The sequence below is a fragment of the Schistocerca gregaria genome, chromosome 4 (assembly GCF_023897955.1).
Source record: "Schistocerca gregaria isolate iqSchGreg1 chromosome 4, iqSchGreg1.2, whole genome shotgun sequence".
Taxonomy (NCBI): domain Eukaryota; kingdom Metazoa; phylum Arthropoda; class Insecta; order Orthoptera; family Acrididae; genus Schistocerca; species Schistocerca gregaria.
Window position 1 is genome coordinate 356,001,507 of NC_064923.1, and position 20,532 is coordinate 356,022,038.

The following is a 20,532-nucleotide window of genomic DNA, read 5'->3' on the forward strand; positions in this document are numbered from 1 at the left end:
CGCAAGAGATAAGCCAGCATCTGCCGCACTAGGTGCCAAACCGGTTCCGCCTCTCCGCAGCTGAGGCGGTGCTCGTCAGAATCTACCGTGTTACAACCCACACAATTAGGAGATTCTGCCATGTGGATATTGTAGAGACGTTCTTGCGTCACCAGCTTCCCATTAACGACTACGTACCATTGGGAAACAACATCGGAATCAAGCATGGCATCGTGTACAGTCTTCCACACCACGCGCCACCGTACGTCAGGATATTTTAGTTCGACCACATTTAGGGGGCGACTTTGCATCATGTCGTGATATATACGTCGAGTCGTGGCCATTTGTGGTGTCGTGAGCGCTACACTGCAATAACTTTGTTCTAAATAGAAACGTCCTATATAAGAGAGGAGCGCTGGTATGTCCTGTAGTGGCACCGGCGCTCTTAGTGAAGCAGGTCGTAGCGCCGTCAGAAGCAGACTCGTAGGCCAACGGCGCAGCAGACATACATGTGAGCTAACATAGAGGGCAATGGCCCTGTCATGGACGTTGACTAGGCCGAGACCACCTTTTTCCTTGGGGAGAGTAAGAGATACGTATCTGATCTTCAGTAACATACCAGCGGTGACGAAGTATCCCAGCGCTGCCATAATGCTACAAGCCAAGGGTTTCGGAATGTGTAGCGTTTGGGCGACATGCGGTATGCGGGACGCAAGGTATACATTGGCATAATGCGCCCGCTGAACGATGTTGAGGGATCGCAAGCGCTGATTTGCAATTCCGGCCCTAATTTGGTGAAGAAGGCGTCGCTAATTGAGCGTCGTCGCGCGTCGCATGTCGTTCCTGAAATCTATGCCCAAGCAGCGGACAGTATCACTGAAGCGTAAGGGGGCAATGTGTTCCTGCGGTAGCCCAATCCCGATGCTCAAGGCGACAGATTTGTCAACGCTGATTTGGCTACCAGAAGCTGTACCGTAGGTTGCAATACAGTCCAACGTCGCAGCCATATCGTCAGCTCCTCGTATGACGATCATCAAATCATCCGCAAGTGCGGTGCAGCGATAGATGGAGCAGCCGAACTGTATCCCAGTGAGCCTGTCTCGGAGACCACACAACAAAGGTTCTAAGGCCAATGCAAATAACAATGTTGATAATGGACATCCCTGTCCTACTGATCGGCGGATCGGCATGGGTGCCGTCAGTCTTCCATTAACAAGAACTCGAGAAGTAGCCCCATGCAGAAGGCGTCTCAACACTGTGATAAAGGGGTCGGGATATACCATGCGCCGTAGAACGGCAGTGAGGAAAGTGTGGCCCACACGGTCAAAAGCCTGGCTAAAGTCGATAGACGCCAGGGCTGCCGGCAAACGTCTCACACGTGCAAGGGAGATTCTCATCTCTCTGTAACGACATAACGCAGTTCTGATGTTGTTGAGTCCCCCCAAGGACATCTGATCGGTAGACAGGACGTGCAATAGTGTGCCCCGAAGACGTTCTGATAGCAGCCTCGGAAAGATCTTGAAGTCGCTGTTTAATAACGTTAAGGGGCGATAATTGCGGACATGATTCCGTCCCTTCGGCTTATGGATGGGGACAATCACCCCTTCCAAGAACGGTGCAGGCAACGGTATACCCCGGGACATCAATTCCTGACGAATTTCAACCCAGCACGGTACCAACAGTTGTTTAAATGCTCGATAGAACTCTAATGGTAATCCATCGATTCCTGGTGATTTATGGGGAGCACCTTTACCGATGGCGTCGAGCACTTCCTCTTCTGTCACTTCTCCCAGTAAAGTCGGTACCATGTCTGGTGGAACTGTACCGTGGACATGTGCTGAAACAGTGTCTACCGTCGCCATATCAGGAAGCACTGCTGAATAAAGTTGAGCGTAATGCCCATAGAAGGCTTCTGCTATATCTGCTTGTTCTGCCACGTGTCGTCCGTCGTCCGTTATCAAGTCGGTTACCAGTGCCCTACGGCGCCTCCTGCGTTCTAGGAGCACATGGTGCATAGATGGCCTTTCTGATTGTATCATGTCTGGAGCACGCGACCGTATAACGGCGCCTTGCAAATGATGGCGTCCTAAGGAGATGAGTTGCGCTTTCGCGCGATTGACTATGATCTGCCGGTCAGGTGAGGGCTCCGTAGCAAGACATTCCCGTAGGACTGTGTAATAAAAGTTTTCCGTGCTCCTCCTCCATGCTGCCGCTTCCCGGCCGTAAGCCATGAAGGTGCGCCTAAGAGCAGGCTTCTCACATTCAATCCACCAACTGAGGGTCGATCGGTAACGACCACGACGCTGTAAGGACGCGTTCCACGACTCTTCGATAGCACGTTTACATGCCGGCTCGTCCAGATGGGCGACGTTCAGTTTCCAGGGGGGCCTACTGCGCCACACACGTGCAGCTTGGAGGGCAATGGTGCAAACATAGGCTGTGTGGTCGGTGAATGCAGTGGGCCAGAGCTCTGTGCCTCTCGTGGCCGTCGTAAGGGTGCTTGTGACTTAAACCCTGTCTAACCGACTTGATGAATGACTTGTATAGTGGGTGTATCCAGGAGATGGGCCATGGATATGGCGCCACGTGTCAGTCAGGTGGAGGTCACGCACTAGCATTTCCAATTCCGCACACGGGACGTGATGTGGCTGCTGATCAGACGGAGATATTGTACAGTTAAAATCTCCTCCGATCACCATATCGTCTATGCGGTCCATGAATAGACGCGTGATATCTTCCGAAAAAAAGCGGGCCCGATCTCTCCGTCGCCCTGATTCTGAAGGGGCATAGACATTAATGAGGCGTACACCGTTAACAGTTACTGCCATGGCTCTTGCACTCGGTAAGTACAGTACGTCCGTAGCCGCCAAACCGTCCCGTAGCAGAACAGCCACACCACAATCGGTAGAAGAGGCGTGGGAGATGTGGGCGGTATATCCGTAGAAGTCAGGGAAACTAGTGACACATACTTCCTGTAAGAGGGCCACGTCGACGTCCGCCGCATCAAGCATGCGTTGTAGCATTGTCAGTTTGTGTGGTGCCCTTATCGCGTTGATATTGATTATGGCAAGGCGAAAGGTGTGCTGCCTAGCCTCTTCGCCTAGGGTAGACCCCCATGGCAATCAAAGCTAACCGCAAGAGATGCCGGACCCACCAAGCCCGTTACAAATTATGCGTCTTTTACGATAGGAGTGGCATCTCCAATGCCACCCCCTCCCCTGTCACCCGTGCCCTCTTTAGGAAGTTTCTCCACATCGTCCGACCACAGTGGTTGCAACACGATACTGTGTAGCTGATCGGCACCTATATCTCCCGCACGTACGTAGTCTTTGGTAGAGGTAGACGGAGCGCCATCCATCGGCGCGATCTGCTGAATCCGTGGTGCAAGAAGTAACTTGGCACTCGTGCTATGGGCAAGTGAACCGTCTACACCACTTAGATCCTCAGTAGGCGCAGCATCCATGCCGTCTGAGGAGATGTCACCTTCTTGACCGGCCGTGTGTAGGAGGCAATCGTCAGCAGGGGTCCGCCGACGTCGCTTCCGTCGTCGAGGCGAACGTTGCTTTCGAACGTGGACATCCGTATCCGAATGTGGGAGGCAATCCAGCGTTGTGTCACCTTCCGCTAGGAAAGCCGCGGTCGGGACAATGTTCGCGTCCACGTCCATCGCGTTCTGAATGTTACGTTGCGTCTAGAGTCCGTGGGACTGTTGCTGCTGTTGTTGCTGTGGAGGGGGTGACATACGGGTTGGCATCGGGGGTCCTTCCTCTTCCTCCCTTGGTACTTCTGGCGTCGATGGGTGTGTCTGATCGCCCGTTTCGTCCTCAACTATGGTGCGCATCGTCGTCTGAGCGTACGTGAGGGGCAGGATTGTCGTCCCCGTCGGGGAAATGGAGTCTCCCACTGGTATCTGCGTAATTCGACGTTGTAAGCAGCTCGATCGAACATGGTCTTCCTGCCCACATCCGGAACAGGTACGCGGCTGACCGTCGTACATGATGATTGCACGACAGCCACCGATGTTCAAATAGGACGGCACATGTTTCTTGAGCTCAATTTTAATTTGGCGCACACCATTGTAGACCTTATACGTCGAGAAAGTTTGCCACTTTTCTGCAACGTGGTTGATAACATTGCCGTATGGTCGGAAGGCGTCCTTGACAACTTCCTCTGGGACCTCTAATGGGAGCTCAAAAACCCTCACAGTCCTTAGGCCCATGCCTGCATGATCCACTGTCACTGCACCGATATGTCCGTCAGAATGTTTGAATCTGAGAGAGTTCGAGTATTTAGACACCACTGTCGCGCAAACCTCTGCACTGGTCATTTTAACATAAACCACGCTCGCCGTTATAGAAAAATGTATTCCGACGACAGTCGCCGGATCTAAACGTAGATCGTCGCGTATGAACTGTTCTATTTCATAGGCTCGAGGACGCGCGTGATCTGGTTGGAAAGTAATTTTGATCGTATCGTGGCGCCATGTGTGTGCCATAGTCGCACTGAACTTGGAACTAATACAACTCGCGCCGCAAGAAGGTAAACACAAGCAAGCGCTCACGGTCGCGCACGGCGGGGCGCAGCGGACGTCCTCGCCCCACCGCAGCCGAAAGCAGACTATCCTAGACCACGGGTACTGCCTTTTCAACTTTAGTTTTATTTTCGGGAAGAGGAAGAAACACAAGGGGCTGTGTCAGGTGAGTAGTAAAAGTGGGAGACGGTTGCCATGTTATATTTTGCCAGGAATTCCCTCACAGTGAGCGAGGTGCGTGCATGAAGCAGCAACCAGTCTTTGTTCTCCCATCACTCAGACTGTTTGCATATAACATCTTCTCTTAATCTCATCAAAGCATCTCTGCGACTGTCTGACCACATGGAAGAAATACCTTATGTTCAATTCCATGGACCTTAAAAAAGAAAAAGAAAAAACAAACATTAGCAATGACTTGGTGTTGCTGCGAACTTGGCGCGAATTTTTGGGTCGTGAAGAGGATGGTATCTTCCATTGCTGTTTTGTTCCAGCGCAATGTTTGCACCTGGTGGCCAAAATTGTAACTAATATTTTTCCTCTGTAAATCGATTCCACATTAACGCAATAGTACATATACCAAATTTTGCTGTCATGAGGCAATTACAGCTCTCACTGAATCTCTGCGAGTAGCTGCACCTTACTTGTAACAAACTGGTACTATCACGATTGTTCCCGGAGTCGGATATAATGACATTGGTCCGAGGGTTGACTCCCGACCATCTTTATTCGCTTCCACACCAACACCCTCCTTTAGCATGCGGAGCGTTTCAGCTGCAGTTTTGCGGCGTTTAAAATAAAACTTAATGCAGATGCTTTGTTCCTGCATGTGAGTCATTTCTAAATTTGCAGACACAGTAGAACGCAGTGTAAATAAATCAGCAACAATGTACAACACAATGCACTTACAACGTCGTCACGTGAAGACTGGCAATTGAAAGACATAACTAGAGGCGCCTAGCAGCAGAAGATTGTGCTACTGATTGTTTGGGCGCAGTATTAAAATTTTAGAAAATTTTGGGTTGTACCTCGTAAGTGGTGGTACTTCCTCTCCTTTTCATATATCTAATAGAAAATCTTCTCTGTAGAAATTTACACAGATTTCGCAAACAACAATCGTGTGAAAAACGTGTCGCTCAGCTCGTCCACGAGACCAAGAACATAGCGAATACTGGTGCCTAGCTTGGTGACGTCATCCTTGACTTTTAGGAGCACTTTTGATACTGCTACGTACTGTATCTGGACAACATTCGTCTCGTATCAGTATTGTCACTTGACTCAAGAGTTCTCAGCAAGGTCTTCAGACATAAAAATAACTTTGGGCTGTGACCGAAGCGAGTGTTGCACGGCCGTTGCTGTTCGCACATAATGCTGTCGTATATAGAGAAGTTCTTCTTTATAAAATTGTTGCGAAATAGGGTGGAAGACTTGCAGAGGACTGACGTTTGGTGCAGGGGTTGGCGCTTGGCCCGCCACATAAATTTTCCGACACTAAACACCCAGTGAAGTAACACAATGACGGACACTAGACGTCATGGTAAACCCTCTTGCCACGCTGCACAGCATTGAAGCTTATAGGTACATGGCGGACATATGTTTAACTCACAGGCTGGTATGAATGCAATCGATATTTTCAATGTTTTAGTAAAATATTATTATCAATATTATTATTAAGGTTTAAATGAGAGTATTTTTGGTATGGTTGGTGAAATGCTTGTGTAAAGCCCGCAAAGGACGTCAATGTTATTCACCATCTTGGAGAGCACTGCTTTTTTTCTGAGGTATGGGGCTCACAAAAGCTGAGACCGCATTGTCCTGTAGAACAGAGAAACCATTATAATGTCATATTAAGCTCTTTGATTGTATTAACAGGTAGTCTTTGTCTGTTCCGTGAAGTTATGTTACAGCTTTTTCATTATTTACAGTTTTTGTCTATGTTCACTCTCAGTTCGCTTACTACCTTTCCATTTCTTTTCTTGTTGATAGCTTTCATTCAGATGAAAGTGCGTTACCTTAGGAAACACGTTGCAACTAAGTCCTCCATTCTTGGATACTTCTCATTTATAATGCTCTTTTAACATAAAAAACTTTTGGGTTACGATTAATGAAATTGCATGAAGTTATCCTTCCATTTTCAAAACGAATTCCATATAACTTCCACTTAGCTTCATTAAATACCCTCTTTAAATTGTTCAAAACCAATTCTTTCCTGTCTCTTGGCTAAATTTCTGCTGACCGCCATGAACCCGTACCAGCCAGTTTATTGTTTGACACTTATCCTTTGAGCCAAGAAGCCACATTCAGTGTAAGAATACCACGATAATTAATTAATAAGTGAGTTACAACCAATAAGGCTCGGAACAACATGTTAAAAAGAGCATAAAAGGAGCACATTTTCAGTACTACAGACATGGCATGACAATAGTACAATACTGCTGTCAGTGCTGAGTACACGGTAGACTGAGCTTTGGTCATCGCACTGTGCAGGATACCGCCTCCCACACGGTGACCAGCACCTGCAGACGCTGCTTGACCTCATTCACGCGCGTTCTCTCGCCTTCGACATGGCTGGAGGTAAACTCAGCGTCATGCCATTGTTGCGTTTCATGCAGCCTGAGGCATCGGGTTACATTGCAATCACAAAGTTCAATGAGATGGTGTACGCCTATTTTTTGGTAAGTACTCTGCTACTCAAGTCTCATTAAACTTATGTCTCTGTATCCACTTTGGGTTTAAGGACAAAAATTTCACAGCCTGACAGTGAAATACGGTTTTTGAAGTTGATTAGGGTTTTTGTTTTAAATTGTACCTTTTGAGGATTCCACACATTTTACCACACAATGTTTCAGTCAATATATGCCTCCTCTGAACGACTGTAAAATGTTCATCTACGGATACAGTATGCTCTAACGATTTCCAGCTAAATTTATTTAGATGTGAGAGTAGAAGGCAAAAGAAAGCTCGAATCCTTCAGTTTTCCCATTATCAGACACCTTTTCTGGCAGGTAAAGTGACGTGATTTTTTTGAGCAAATGTCCTTCATATGACGAGAGAAACTTGTGTTGCCAGTTTCCATAAGTGAAGTGTAGAGGTTGCCGGTTGTACAAAAGCTATGTATTCTTTGACAAAAATATTCATTTGAAAGTAGTGTCTGTCTCTTTACACACACACTCACACACACACACACACACACACACACACACACACACACACACACTCACAAGGCACAACAAAGTCCACCAATCCTAAGTATGAAATAACGAATGAACAGGTTGCTTTTGAAAAATTCTTATATATATATGCTTGGGACAACAGTACATTTTCAGGCAGACAAACTTTCCAAATTACAGTAGTTACAATTGTCAACAACAGATGGCGCTGCGGTCTGGGAAACTCTATAGTACGATATTTTCCACATATCCACCATGCGTAGCAATAATATGGCGTAGTCTCTGAATGAAATTACCCGAAACCTTTGACAACGTGTCTGGTGGAATGGTTTCACATGCAGATGAGATGTACTGCTTCAGCTGTTCAATTGTTTCTGGATTCTGGCGGTACACCTGGTCTTTCAAGTGCCCCACAGAAAGAAGTCACAGGGGTTCATGTCTGGCGAATAGGGAGGCCAATCCACGCCGCCTCCTGTATGTTTCGGATAGCCCAAAGCAATCACACGATCTTCGAAATATTCATTCAGGAAATTAAAGACGTCGGCCGTGCGATGTGGCCGGGCACCATCTTGCATAAACCACGAGGTGTTCGCAGTGTTGTCTAAGGCAGTTTGTACCGCCACAAATTCACGAAGAATGTCCAGATAGCGTTATGCAGTAATCGTTTCGGATCTGAAAAATGGGCCAATGATTCCTTTGGAAGAAATGGCGGCCCAGACCAGTACTTTTTGAGGATGCAGGGACGATGGGACTGCAACATGGGGCTTTTCGGTTCCCCATATGCGCCAGTTCTGTTTATTGACGAAGCCGTCCAGGTAAAAATAAGCTTCGTCAGCAAACCAAATGCTGCCCACAGGCATATCGCCGTCATCAATCCTGTGCACTATATCGTTAGCGAATGTCTCTCGTGCAGCAATGGTAGCGGCACTGAGGGGTTGCCGCATTTGAATTTTGTATGGATAGAGGTGTAAACTCTGGCGCATGAAACGATACGTGGACGTTGGCGTCATTTGGACCGCAGCTGCAACACGGCGAACGGAAACCCGAGGCCGCTGTTGGATCACCTGCTGCACTAGCTGCACGTTGCCCTCTGTGGTTGCGGTATGCGGTCGCCCTACCTTTCCAGCACGTTCATCCGTCACGATCCCAGTCCGTGGAAATTTTTCAAACAGATCCTTTTTTGTATCGCTTTTCGGTCCTTTGGTTACATAAAACATCCGTTGAAAACTTCATCTTGTTGCAACAATACTGTGTTCTAGGCGGTGGAATTCCAACACCAGAAAAACCCTCTGTTCTAAGGAATAAACCATGTTGTCCACAGCACACTTGCACGTTGTGAACAGCACACGCTTACAGCAGAAAGACGATGTACAGAATGGCGCACCCACAGACTGCGTTGTCTTCTATATCTTTCACATCACTTGCAGCGCCATCTGTTGTTGAAAATTGTAACTACTGTAATTTCGAAAGTTTGTTCGCCTGAAAATGTACTGTTGTCCCAAGCATATTGCAACAAACGGTGTAATTTCATCGCTGCTCGTTTAGTTTGTATTGCCGTTTCAAATATACCGGTCATTTTTGAAACAATATTTAATATGTTCAGCCCTTATTTTGTATGTAAACTGTACAAACATGAATACACAGACTGAAAATTGTTAGTAACCTAAACTTTCTAAGGAATATATATGTTTACGAAGGGTGATTCACCAAAATATGCAGATATTTTAATATGTTATTCCCTATTTAAACTAAAGAAAAAATTTTCAAATAAGCATCGGTCAGCAATTGTTTAGTTCCGGAGTTTTTGCCTGAAAATTTGCAATTTCGCTAATATGAAGCCTTCATAAAACTGAACAAGCTTAAAGTAAAGCACGATTTCCGTGTATTTTGTTGTTATTGTTCTGGTGAATCTAATAAAACATGTCCCAGACGTGAGTCTGCAGTAGTTTTCCAGAACATCTAGAGAAGAAAAGATTATTATACAAGTAAATTTGTTTACTTTCCATTAAGAATGTAGATATGTATATGTCATTCTTGGCAAACGTTAGTGAATTGCTTCAGTCGTTTCTTAACCTTGAAATGAGTTAGTCTTTTGTATTGTTCAGAGAAAGAATAACAACAACAGTGTATTTAAGTGAAACTACATAGTAACTGTTGTAGTTTGTAAATTATTTATAAAATAGGGATGCCTTTCAAATTTACGACAGAGGAATACGCCTTTATGGTGTCTATTTATGGCAAATGTGATGGTTATGCTATGGCTGCAGTTAACGAATATCGTGTGCATTATTCCGAATACACGAACAATTAGCGAAGTATTTCCTATGTTACGGGAGACAGGTCCTCTACCTAGAGTTCATAATCAGGACGAGTGCTCGATACATGAAGACGATGATGAAGATATTATGGATGCTGTTCAACGTAGTCTGGGTACCAGTACACAACGTATCTAAGGTACGGCGTACAATGAAGTACAATAATCTGTATCGTTACCACAAACATTCTTTGCTTGGAGTTGTGCATCTGGTTAAATTCTAATCAGCAGTTACACAAATACATTTTATTTACTGATGAGGCACAGTTTACTCGAGATGGTATAAACAATTTACATAACGAACGCATATAGTCTGAAGCAAACCCACATGTAACAGTGCAACGCAATTTCGAGCAACGATTTAGCATAAATGTGTGGTATGATACAATCAACACACACTTTATTGGACCCTTCATTTTCCCAGGACATCTAATTGACAGACGTACTTACAATTCCATCAAGAAGAAATGCCCCACTTGCTCGAAGATGTTTCACTTGCTACGAAATGCATTTTCAACATGACGGCGCGCCACCACATTTCACCAACTCCATTACTACACATTTAAATGAACATTTTTCCCAGAAATGGGTTGGTCGTGGTGCTACAAGTCCGTGGCCACGCAGATCGCCCAATTTAACACCAATGGATTTTTGTGTATGGGGATGGATGAAAGACATAATTTCTAAGGACAAAGTCTTTACACGTAAGGCATTACTTTCTCGCATTATGAATGCAACAGACGAAATAAAGAACAACACTGTGAGACTGAAACAAGCAACAAAATCTGTTCACATACGTGCAGTTAAATGCATTGAACTCGGTGGAGACATGTTTGAATATTTATCGTGAATGTATAGTGAAACTGTATGTACACTGTACAACTTCCTCAAGACTGACCTTCGTTTTTTCTGGTTTAACATAATTCACGTGGTATTAACTGATTATCTGACACATCCATACTGTTTCAGTTAACGTTCTTAACATCATTTTTCCAAGATTAAATTTTCTACATCTTCTGTTGAAAACATTGTGAAATTGTCTGGAATTTAAAAAACAAATTGGGCCAAGTAGCGAAAAACTTAAAAAAATTACGAAATTACGTCTTTGCTTCTCTTGATGTTCTGTAAGTAAACATTTGTGGACGTATGTTTATAAGAACTTTTTCTTTAGTTTTACTTGTTGTATAACATATTAGAATATTTGACTACCTTTGCGAACCACCCATATATATAGGGTGAGCCACCTAACATTACTACTGGATATATTTCGTAAACCACATCAAATACTGACGAACGATTCCACAGACAGAACGTGAGGAGAGGGGCTAGTGTAATTGGTTAATACAAACCATAAAAAAATGCGCAGAAGTATGTTTTTTAACACAACCCTACATTTTTTAAATGGAACCCCGTTAGTTTTGTAGCACATCTGAACATATAAACAACTACGTAATCAGTGCCGCTTGTTGCATTGTAAAATGTTAATTACATCCGGAGATATTGTAACAAAAGTTGACGCTTGAGTACCACTCCTCCGCTGTTCGATCGTATGTATCGAAGAGCACCGAATTACGTAGAGATCCAAAGGGAACAGTGATGGACCTTAGGTACAAAAGACACTGGAACAGCACATTACGTCCACATGCTAACACCTTTTTATTGGTCTTTTTCACTGACGCACATGTACATTAGCATGAGGGGTGAGGTACACGTACACAAGTGGTTTCCGTTTTCAATTACGGAGTGGAATAGAGTGTGTCCCGACATGTCAGGCCAATAGATGATCAATGTGGTGGCCACCATTTGCTGCACACAATTGCAATCTCTGGCGTAATGAATGTCGTACACGCCGCAGTACATCTGGTGTACTGTCGCCGCAGGCTGCCACAATACGTTGTTTCATATCCTCTGGGGTTTTAGGCACATCACGGTAGACATTCTCCTTTAACGTACCCCACAGAAAGAAGTCCAGAGGTGTAAGATCAGAAGAACGGGCTGGCCAATTTATGCGTCCTCCACGTCCTATGAAACGCCCGTCGAACATCCTGTCAAGGGTCAGCCTAGTGTTAATTGCGGAATGTGCAGGTGCACCATCATGCTGATACCACATACATCGACGCGTTTCCAGTGGGACATTTTCGAGCAACGTTGGCAGATAATTCTGTAGAAACGCGATGTATGTTGCAGCTGTCGGGCCCCTGCAATGAAATGAGGACCAATGAGGTGGTCGCCAATGATTCAGCACCATACATTTACAGTCCACGGTCGCTGTCGCTCTACCTGTCTGAGCCAGCGAGGATTGTCCACGGACCAGTAACGCATGTTCCGTAGATTCACTGCCCCGTGGTTTGTGAAACCCGCTGCATCGGTAAACGGGTAGAACTGCAACGCATTCTCTGTTAATGCCCATTGACAGAACTGCACTCAGTGATTAAAGTCATCACCATGTAATTGCTGATGTAGCGACACATGAAACGGGTGAAAGCGGTGACGATGCAGTATGCGCATGACACTACTTTGACTCAGTTCACCGGCTCTCGCAATGTCCCGTGTACTCATCTGTGGGTTCATGGCAACAGCAGCTAACACACCAACTGCACCCGCTTCTCATATGACGGGCCTGTTACGGACCAGTTTGCGTGCTACGACCATACCTGTTGCACACAGTTGGCGGTAGATGTTTTGCAATGTGCGGCACGTTGGATGCTCTCTGTCCGGGTACCGTTCTACGTACACCCTGCAGGCTTCAGCTGCATTTCGTCGATACTCGCCATAGATGAATATCATCTCCACCTTTTCAGAGTTCGAATACACCATAGTCACAGTTCCTGCAACGCTACACTATCACAGACGTCTGGTAACACGGTGTACTACAGTTGCTCTGCGTGCGAAGACGAATGCAGAATAACAATAGCAGCAAGCGCTGCATGCGAATACTGCGACAGCTAGACCAAACCACAACAGTGCACTACAGCCACACTCGTAAACACGGTTGTCACTGTGTCACTTTAATTTAAATGTTTCTACTGTTGTTCTATTTCCTAATATCTTCTTCAAAACCGTGTTTTCTGACTTCTTCTTTTTCTTTGTTGTTCGTAAACTAAATGTTTCTCATGTATATGTGCATTCTGGCTGAACCATGTGATGATGAATTTTTGCACTTCTAGAGAAAGAGTTTTCATTATAAACATATTTTGGTAGCATCTTTTGTAGTATTGCACTGATCCCTTCTCTTTCAGTTACATCAGCTAGGATGACGTACCCTGTACTTTGTATACTTGAGTAGTACTAATATATCTCCTCATTAAATTGTAACAGTACAGCTGATGGACGGTAGTAACCACTATCAGCCAGCCCTAAAAGTGAAATAAATTAGAACAAAGAAAAAAAGGGGGAAAATTCTAGCAGTCATTATTCCGTACTCTATCTTGGAATGCAAGAGTTAAAAGTGATATATACTGCACATTTCATAGTGATTAGCAGAGAATACAGGTAGATTCAAGTCTTGCAACCAACCAAGTGAAACGAAAATGTAATGAGTGAGACAGGACATAATCTCAAAAGGTAAAAAATGGAGTAAGATAACGATCGTGGTCTCGTTGCTTAATCATCCTAACATTCGCTTGAAGTGATTAAAGAAAACCACGGAAACGTTAAACGAGAGGATTTGAAAACCACCTCTTCCAGATTTGAATCCGGTGTCGCAACCAGTGCGCCAGCTCACTCCTGTGGACATGTTTAAAACAGATTCCCACCATTGTTTCAAGTGAAGTTCTGGTGGTCATGAGATGACTGTTTACGGATAAGAAAACGTTTACAAAGAAGTTATGAAAAACAGACATTTTGTTGACAAGCCAAACAATTCTATATAAAAGGAAAACTTGCAGCAATTTTTCGGAATGACATTTTCTCTCTTATAAATATCGTGTTCTCGAAGATAGTAATTTTTTCCTTATGTTATAATAAAATTCCTGTAATTTTTAAGAAAATTATTGAAACCCATAAGGCAACACATACGCCTGGGAAGAACAGTGATCTCATAGACGCATTTTTGTCCAAAATGGCAAAAGAAAAAAGGAACAAAATGATAACACAACATTTGCAGGTAGTGACATCTGTCCTGCAAAATGAGATTTACAACGAAATCTAACTAAAAAGTATTCAATGAGAAGGAAATAACCTGCCCACTTCTTGGACACCAGGTGACGCACCAGCCGCAGACAGAATCCACACGATAGATTACCCGCAAGGGTCTGTGTGTCGGAAAGCCTTGATATGGTTTTTAGACGGTTTCTCACACCCAACTAGGTAAACTCTGGGTTGGTACCCATGTCCCGCCTCAGTGACGCGATTCACAAATTCCGTCCCTGGCTATGGGGGTGGGTGGGGACGAGGGGGAGAGGCGGTATCAGGAAGCGCATACAACCACCCACTGCCACTAAGATAACCAAATCCGACATAACATGCTGACCCTGTGGAGACCCAGAATAGAGCCAGAAGGAAGGAGAATGAGGAGGAAGTATTGCCTCAGATTAAGTCACCATGCTGGAGCAGATTGCAATCGAACTTTTTGTCTGCTTCCACAGGGATCTGAAAGGCAGGGATGTGTTAAGCAAGGCAGACCCTTCCCCCTTCCTGGAATCTTATGTACAGACTTTAAATTCATTACAAATTTATAAAATGATTGCTATTCTACGAAAGTAAAGATTCATTTTTGCTGTGAGGGAGAAATACTATGGCTTCAGCAATCGTTACATAATTTCAGTTTGTTTGGTACTCTACTAGTGAAGTGGGATTTTCCCGGGCCCGAGAAGACGGCTTCGGCGGTATCCTGCAGTCAAAACGGCTGCGAACCTTGGTAGAACACAGTCGAAATAGAGTTGCCGTACTTTTCTCTTTATCTTCCCGATTCAATATATTTGAGCTGCCATAAAGGACCGGCCCAGTACCCTGTAGCACATTGTCTGACGACAGTTCCCAAGGTACTTCTTTTCTCCCTCACCAGCAGTATTTAAAGAATTTAAACATGGCCATAGGAGACCTGCCTCTGGCACAAATGCATACCCGCTGCATAAGATCCTCATCACAGTAGTTGTTGTTGGCTCTTTTTTTTTTTTTTTAGTCATAACTCTTCATACCGGTTCGATGCAGTGGCCAGCCACGAATTCCTCTCGTGGGTCAACCTTTTCGTCTCAGAGTAGCAGCTGCAAACTTTCTTCTTAATTATTTTCGTGATGTATTCCAATCTCTGTCCTCCTCTACAGTTTTTACCCTCTACCACTCTTACTTGTACCATAGAAGTTATTTTCTGCTGTCGTAAGAGACGTCCTTTCATCCTATCCCTTCTTCCTGTAAGTGTTTCTCATGTAGTGTTTTCCTCGCCGATTCTCCAGATAACCTCCTCATTCACAACCTTATTATTTCATCTAATTTTCAACATTATTCTGTAGAACCACATCTCAAATGCTTCGATTCTCTTTTTTCTGGTTTTTCCACAGTCCATGATTCACTACCATGCAATGGTATCCCCCTACATACATTCTCAGATATTTCATCCTCAAATTAAAATCGATTTAGACTTCTCTTGTCCAGGAGCGCCTTTCTTGTCAGCACTAGTGTGCATTTTATGGCCTCCTTGCTTCGACCGTGGGTTCTTTTGCTGTCTAGGTAGCAGAATTCCTTACCTTGTCTACTTCGTAGTCCTCAATTCTGATGTAAAGTTTCTCGCTGTTCGCAGTTCTGCTACTTCTCCTACTTTTGTATTTCTTCTATTTACCTCTCAATCCATATTCTGCACTCGTCAGACTCTTCATGCCATTCATTAGATCCTGTAACTCTTCTTCTCTTTCACAAAGGATAATGATGTCATCAGCGAATCTTATCATTAATATCCTTTCAACATAATTTTTTTCCCATTCTAGAACCTTCCATTTATTTCTATAATTGCTTCTTCGATATATGGGGGAAACAGTAGTAGCAAAAGACCACACCCCTCTCCTATACCCTTTTTAATCCGAGCACTTCCTTCTTGTTCTTGCAGTCTTATTGTTCCCCTTTGGTTCTTATACTTCTTGTGCATTACCCGCCTTTCCCTACAGCTTAACCTCTATTTTCGTCAGAATTTCAAAGATCTTGCTCCATTTTACATTGTCGAGCGCTTTTTGCAGGTCAACAAATCCTATGAAGGTGTCTTGGTGTTTCTTCAGTCTTGCTTAAGTTTTCAACTGCAACGTCAGAACTGCCTTTCTGGTGCCTCAACCTTTCCTAAAGCCAAACTGATCGTCATCTGACAGGTCCTCAACTTTTTTTCCATTTTTATGTGTATTATTCTTGTCAGCAACTTATGTGCAAGAGCTGTTAAACTGATTCTTGCACTTGTCGGCTCTTGCAGTCTTCGGAATTGTGTGGATGATGTTTTTTTCCAAAGTATGATGATGTATTGTTAGACTCGTATATTCTACACACCATCGCGAATCATCGTTTTGTTGCCACTTCCCCCAATGCTTTTGGAAGTTCTAATAGAATGGTATATAACTCTTTTGCCTCATTTGATCTTAAGTCTTCCATAGCTCTTTTAAATTTTGATTCTAATAATGGGTCCCCTGTCTCTTCCTTATCGACTTTTGTTTCTTCCCCTATCGCATCATCAGACGAGTTCCCTCTCTTATAGAGGTCTTCACTGTACCAATTCCACCTATCTGCTCTCTCCCATGCATGTAACTGTGGAATTCCCGTTGTATTCTTAATGTTACCGCCCTTGCTTTTATTTCATTGAAAGTTATTTTTTGTTTTCTTATGCTGTCACTCCTTCCGATAGTCATTCCTTTTCGATTTCTTCACATTTCTCATGCAGCCATTTCGCCTTAGCGTCCCTGCAGTTCCTGTTAACTTCGTTTCTTACTGACTTCTATATTCCTGAATTTCACTGCACGTTTTCGGATTTCTTCCTTTGATAGTTCAACTGAAGTATTTCTTCCGTTGCCCATGATTTCTTCAGAGTTACCTTCTTTGTAGCAATGTTTTCCTTACAGCTTCTCTGACTGGCCTTTTTAGAGATGTCTATTCCTCTTCAAGCGTATCTCTTCATTGCTTAGTACTTGTGTATCAGACTAGTATACTTGCACTAATAAGACAAATGGCGGTTTGGTGAGACTATGTTTATCACAACACACCAGAGCCATTGTAGTAGACCCTGAAGGACACTCACGACTGTGATAATTTCCAAGTGCCCTGATATATCTATGGACCCAAACTGCATCAGAGAGGAGAGAGAGAAGTATGGAATTTTAAGAACTTTGTTATCAACCCAAAGCCATCACAATGCTTTATTAGGCATGGTCCTGTTGGAGGTTGTATGCCTTTTCCTTCCTCCGCCTTTTAACTGACTTATCCAGCCAGTTATACATGGAAACTGCAGAATTCTGACCCCCGTTCCAACTCGGTAGGTTTCAAATTAAAAATACCATCTAAGGTAGAAATAGTGACAAATGACAGATAGAAATCCTGGGAGCTATCAGGATTTGAATTCCAGACATTTACGTAGGTCAGGAAGGTGTCCTCACAAGATGTTGGTAGCTTCTCGATCCTTACAGAGTGCAGCACAGTTACAGAACTAAAAATTCTGCAGTTTAGTTGAAACGCCTTTTCATAAAAACACTGCTGGAAAAAAATTATTACAACCTTGCTGAGGTTTCCGATTCGCTCATAATTTATTGCTGCAGCAGTGTTTATAGAGAGTATGAAACGATTAAATCTACAGATCAATAGCACAAGCAGTTATGACGTATCAGTATCGACCAATGATTAAGCACCCATGTTAGGTCGAGGTGTAGCCTCCACGGGTGGCAATGCGACGCTGGCTGTGGCATACAGTCCATCGTAGAGATGGCAACTACCTCCTGGGACACTTTATACCACTCCTGCTCTACCTGTTCAATTAGTTCTGTAGGAATCGTTGGTTGACGAGCCGCATAAAACACTTCTCGTCCCATGGTATCTCACTTATGCTCGACTGAGGACAAGCCTGGAAATCGTGGTAGACACGGAATTTGGTGCACCAATTATAGAGAACTTCGAGTTTCACAGGCCGTGAGTGGACTAGCTTTATCCGGTGGGACCAACATATCACCTTCCTGTTGCAAGAATGGCAAAAGAACGGGGTAAGAACTTTTTGCAGATACCGAGGGCGTATCTTGGACGTATGTACTCTAAGAGACAGCGCTCAGCATGTCTATGTTGTACCCTCAAACGATTATCACTTGCGTGTAGGTAAAATCTGATTGCCGCGTGGGATTAGACGAACAGTCTAAGGCGCTGCAGTCATGGACTGCGCGGCTGATGCCGGTGGAGGTTCGAGTCCTCCCTCGGGCATGGGTGTGTGTTTGTCCTTCGGACAATTTAGGTTAAGTAGTGTGTAAGCTCAGGGACTGATGACATTAGCAGTTAAGTTCCAAAAGATTTCACACACACACACACACACACACACACATATATATATATATATATATATATATATATATATATATATATATATATATATAACAACAGCAGGTCATTCCATCTTCTAAGTGATCCTTTCACAGCACCAGTTGCACTGTGCATGTTGATACTATGGCGTGAGTGGAAGATGGGCTAGAGTTGTGCGTGCCCGTAATCCCACTGGTAATAACCGGTTCGCAACAGTCTGTGTTGACACGTCTGGACTCACAACCACTCTTATCTGTGCTGCGGTAGCTGTACGATCTGTACTTGTTGCCCTTACAAGTGGAAGGCGTCTGTGCTCCATGGACATCTAGGGCCTCATATACAAATGTGAGAGTGTTCACGTGACCACTGATACTACCATCGTTGCACAACTGACGCAGCGCGTCCAACTTATTTGACATTGCTATGAAAGAACCATAATATGACACCTTTCAAACTCGCTCAGTTGCTCGTATGAGGCACGAGTGCTCTTTGTGGCACAGTCGCCTGCTTGCTTCACACGTTTGCACCACACTGAGCCTTCTGCTACGGCTGCGGCTACGGCTGGAACGAGCAACTAAAGCTCATGTTGAGCAGGATAAGCGAAACTGAGTCGCTGTGCCTGCAGATCTTGAGGTAGATGGGAAAACGTGGGACTCATTGGTTGGATGGATCTGGTGGAAGCCAGGCGTCCTGGAAGGGTTGAGAATTCCTAATAAATCGACTCAGAAGCCTGGGGACTGACTGGGTCTGGTGGCAAGTCAAGTCGCAGAGATCGCCGCGGACAGGAATTGGACTCCCCTGCCGACACGCACCTGGCTGAGACAACAAAAATGTGTTCCCAGTCAGAGGGCGTGGAGACAGGGTGGCGATTTATCAGATTTAGGTCCTTTCTCGTCCCTAGTGAGCGCAGGATCGGGTGGTGTCTAACGGGATCGTATTACTCGTGAGGAGGAAGGGGTTTATCTGTGAGCAGTCCCTCTTATCGGGTAGACACAGATGGCGCTCTGGTAACTATGCCGCTATGTTATCTTTTGGAGGACGGCGTTGATACTATTATCAGTACATCTATTATCTCTCAAGTTGCATATGCTGCCATCGGATCAGATTCTTTCCAGGTGTACACCTTTTTTTCCGGCGCTGTAACTTTCAGCAACTGGTGAAAGATATTTATGTTCGTTTCTGAACAACGCTACTTCTGCACTCCCCTAGCAACTTAAAGATGAAAGAAGTGAATATGTTATTAATTAACGTAGTATGCACCAAAGTATCGAAATAGCTCACAGGTGAATGGCTGGATGTAGTGTCCAACAGTAACAATATTTCAGCAAGCAACCACTTTGCCATCATCAGGTGGAGGTGGAGCACGTGCTGTGCTCCGGACCGTGCCACTCTGCATGCATTCTTCCACTGCTGCTCGTGTTGCAATTTGCATGTACTCCACTGTCAAAGTTTTTTGGCGGCTGCGGCTTTATGCTATGATCAGCATGGGGACAGAGGGCAGCTGTGTTTTATTGAAGGACGTCTTACATATCTAAAAAAAGGTCAATTTTTTGGTACCTGAACACGTGACTTCATAGTCACGTTACTAGTTGTGAATCAGTAGGAAGTCAATAAATCTTTTTACGACAGCTGTTACGGTTATTTATTTATTCAAATGTATCTCTACAGCTGCGGCTACCCTACTCACCAAGTGATCATGAGATGCGCTGATTAACTGACCGCTGAGGCGACAGCTTCGTGCTTCTGTCTTTTACCGCCTCCCTCCGCCTTTCTGCTCTCCGTCCGCGGCCTACATCTCCTCCCTCACTTCTGTCACAGACAGGGTGCTCCGTCCTCGGTTCGTGCACAGATATATGTACTGAGGTACCTCTCCTGTTCCTCCACGTAAGCTAAAGTAAGTTTGTTGTGGGATGCAGCCTTCCTCTTCTCAGTCATATCAATGGCCTGTTCCCATGCATAACTTAGGCAGTAGCCACTACCGTTATTTATCATGAGTTCCCTTAAATGGCTCTGAGCACTATGGGACTTAACATCTATGGTCATCAGTCCCCTATAACTTAGAACTACTTAAACCT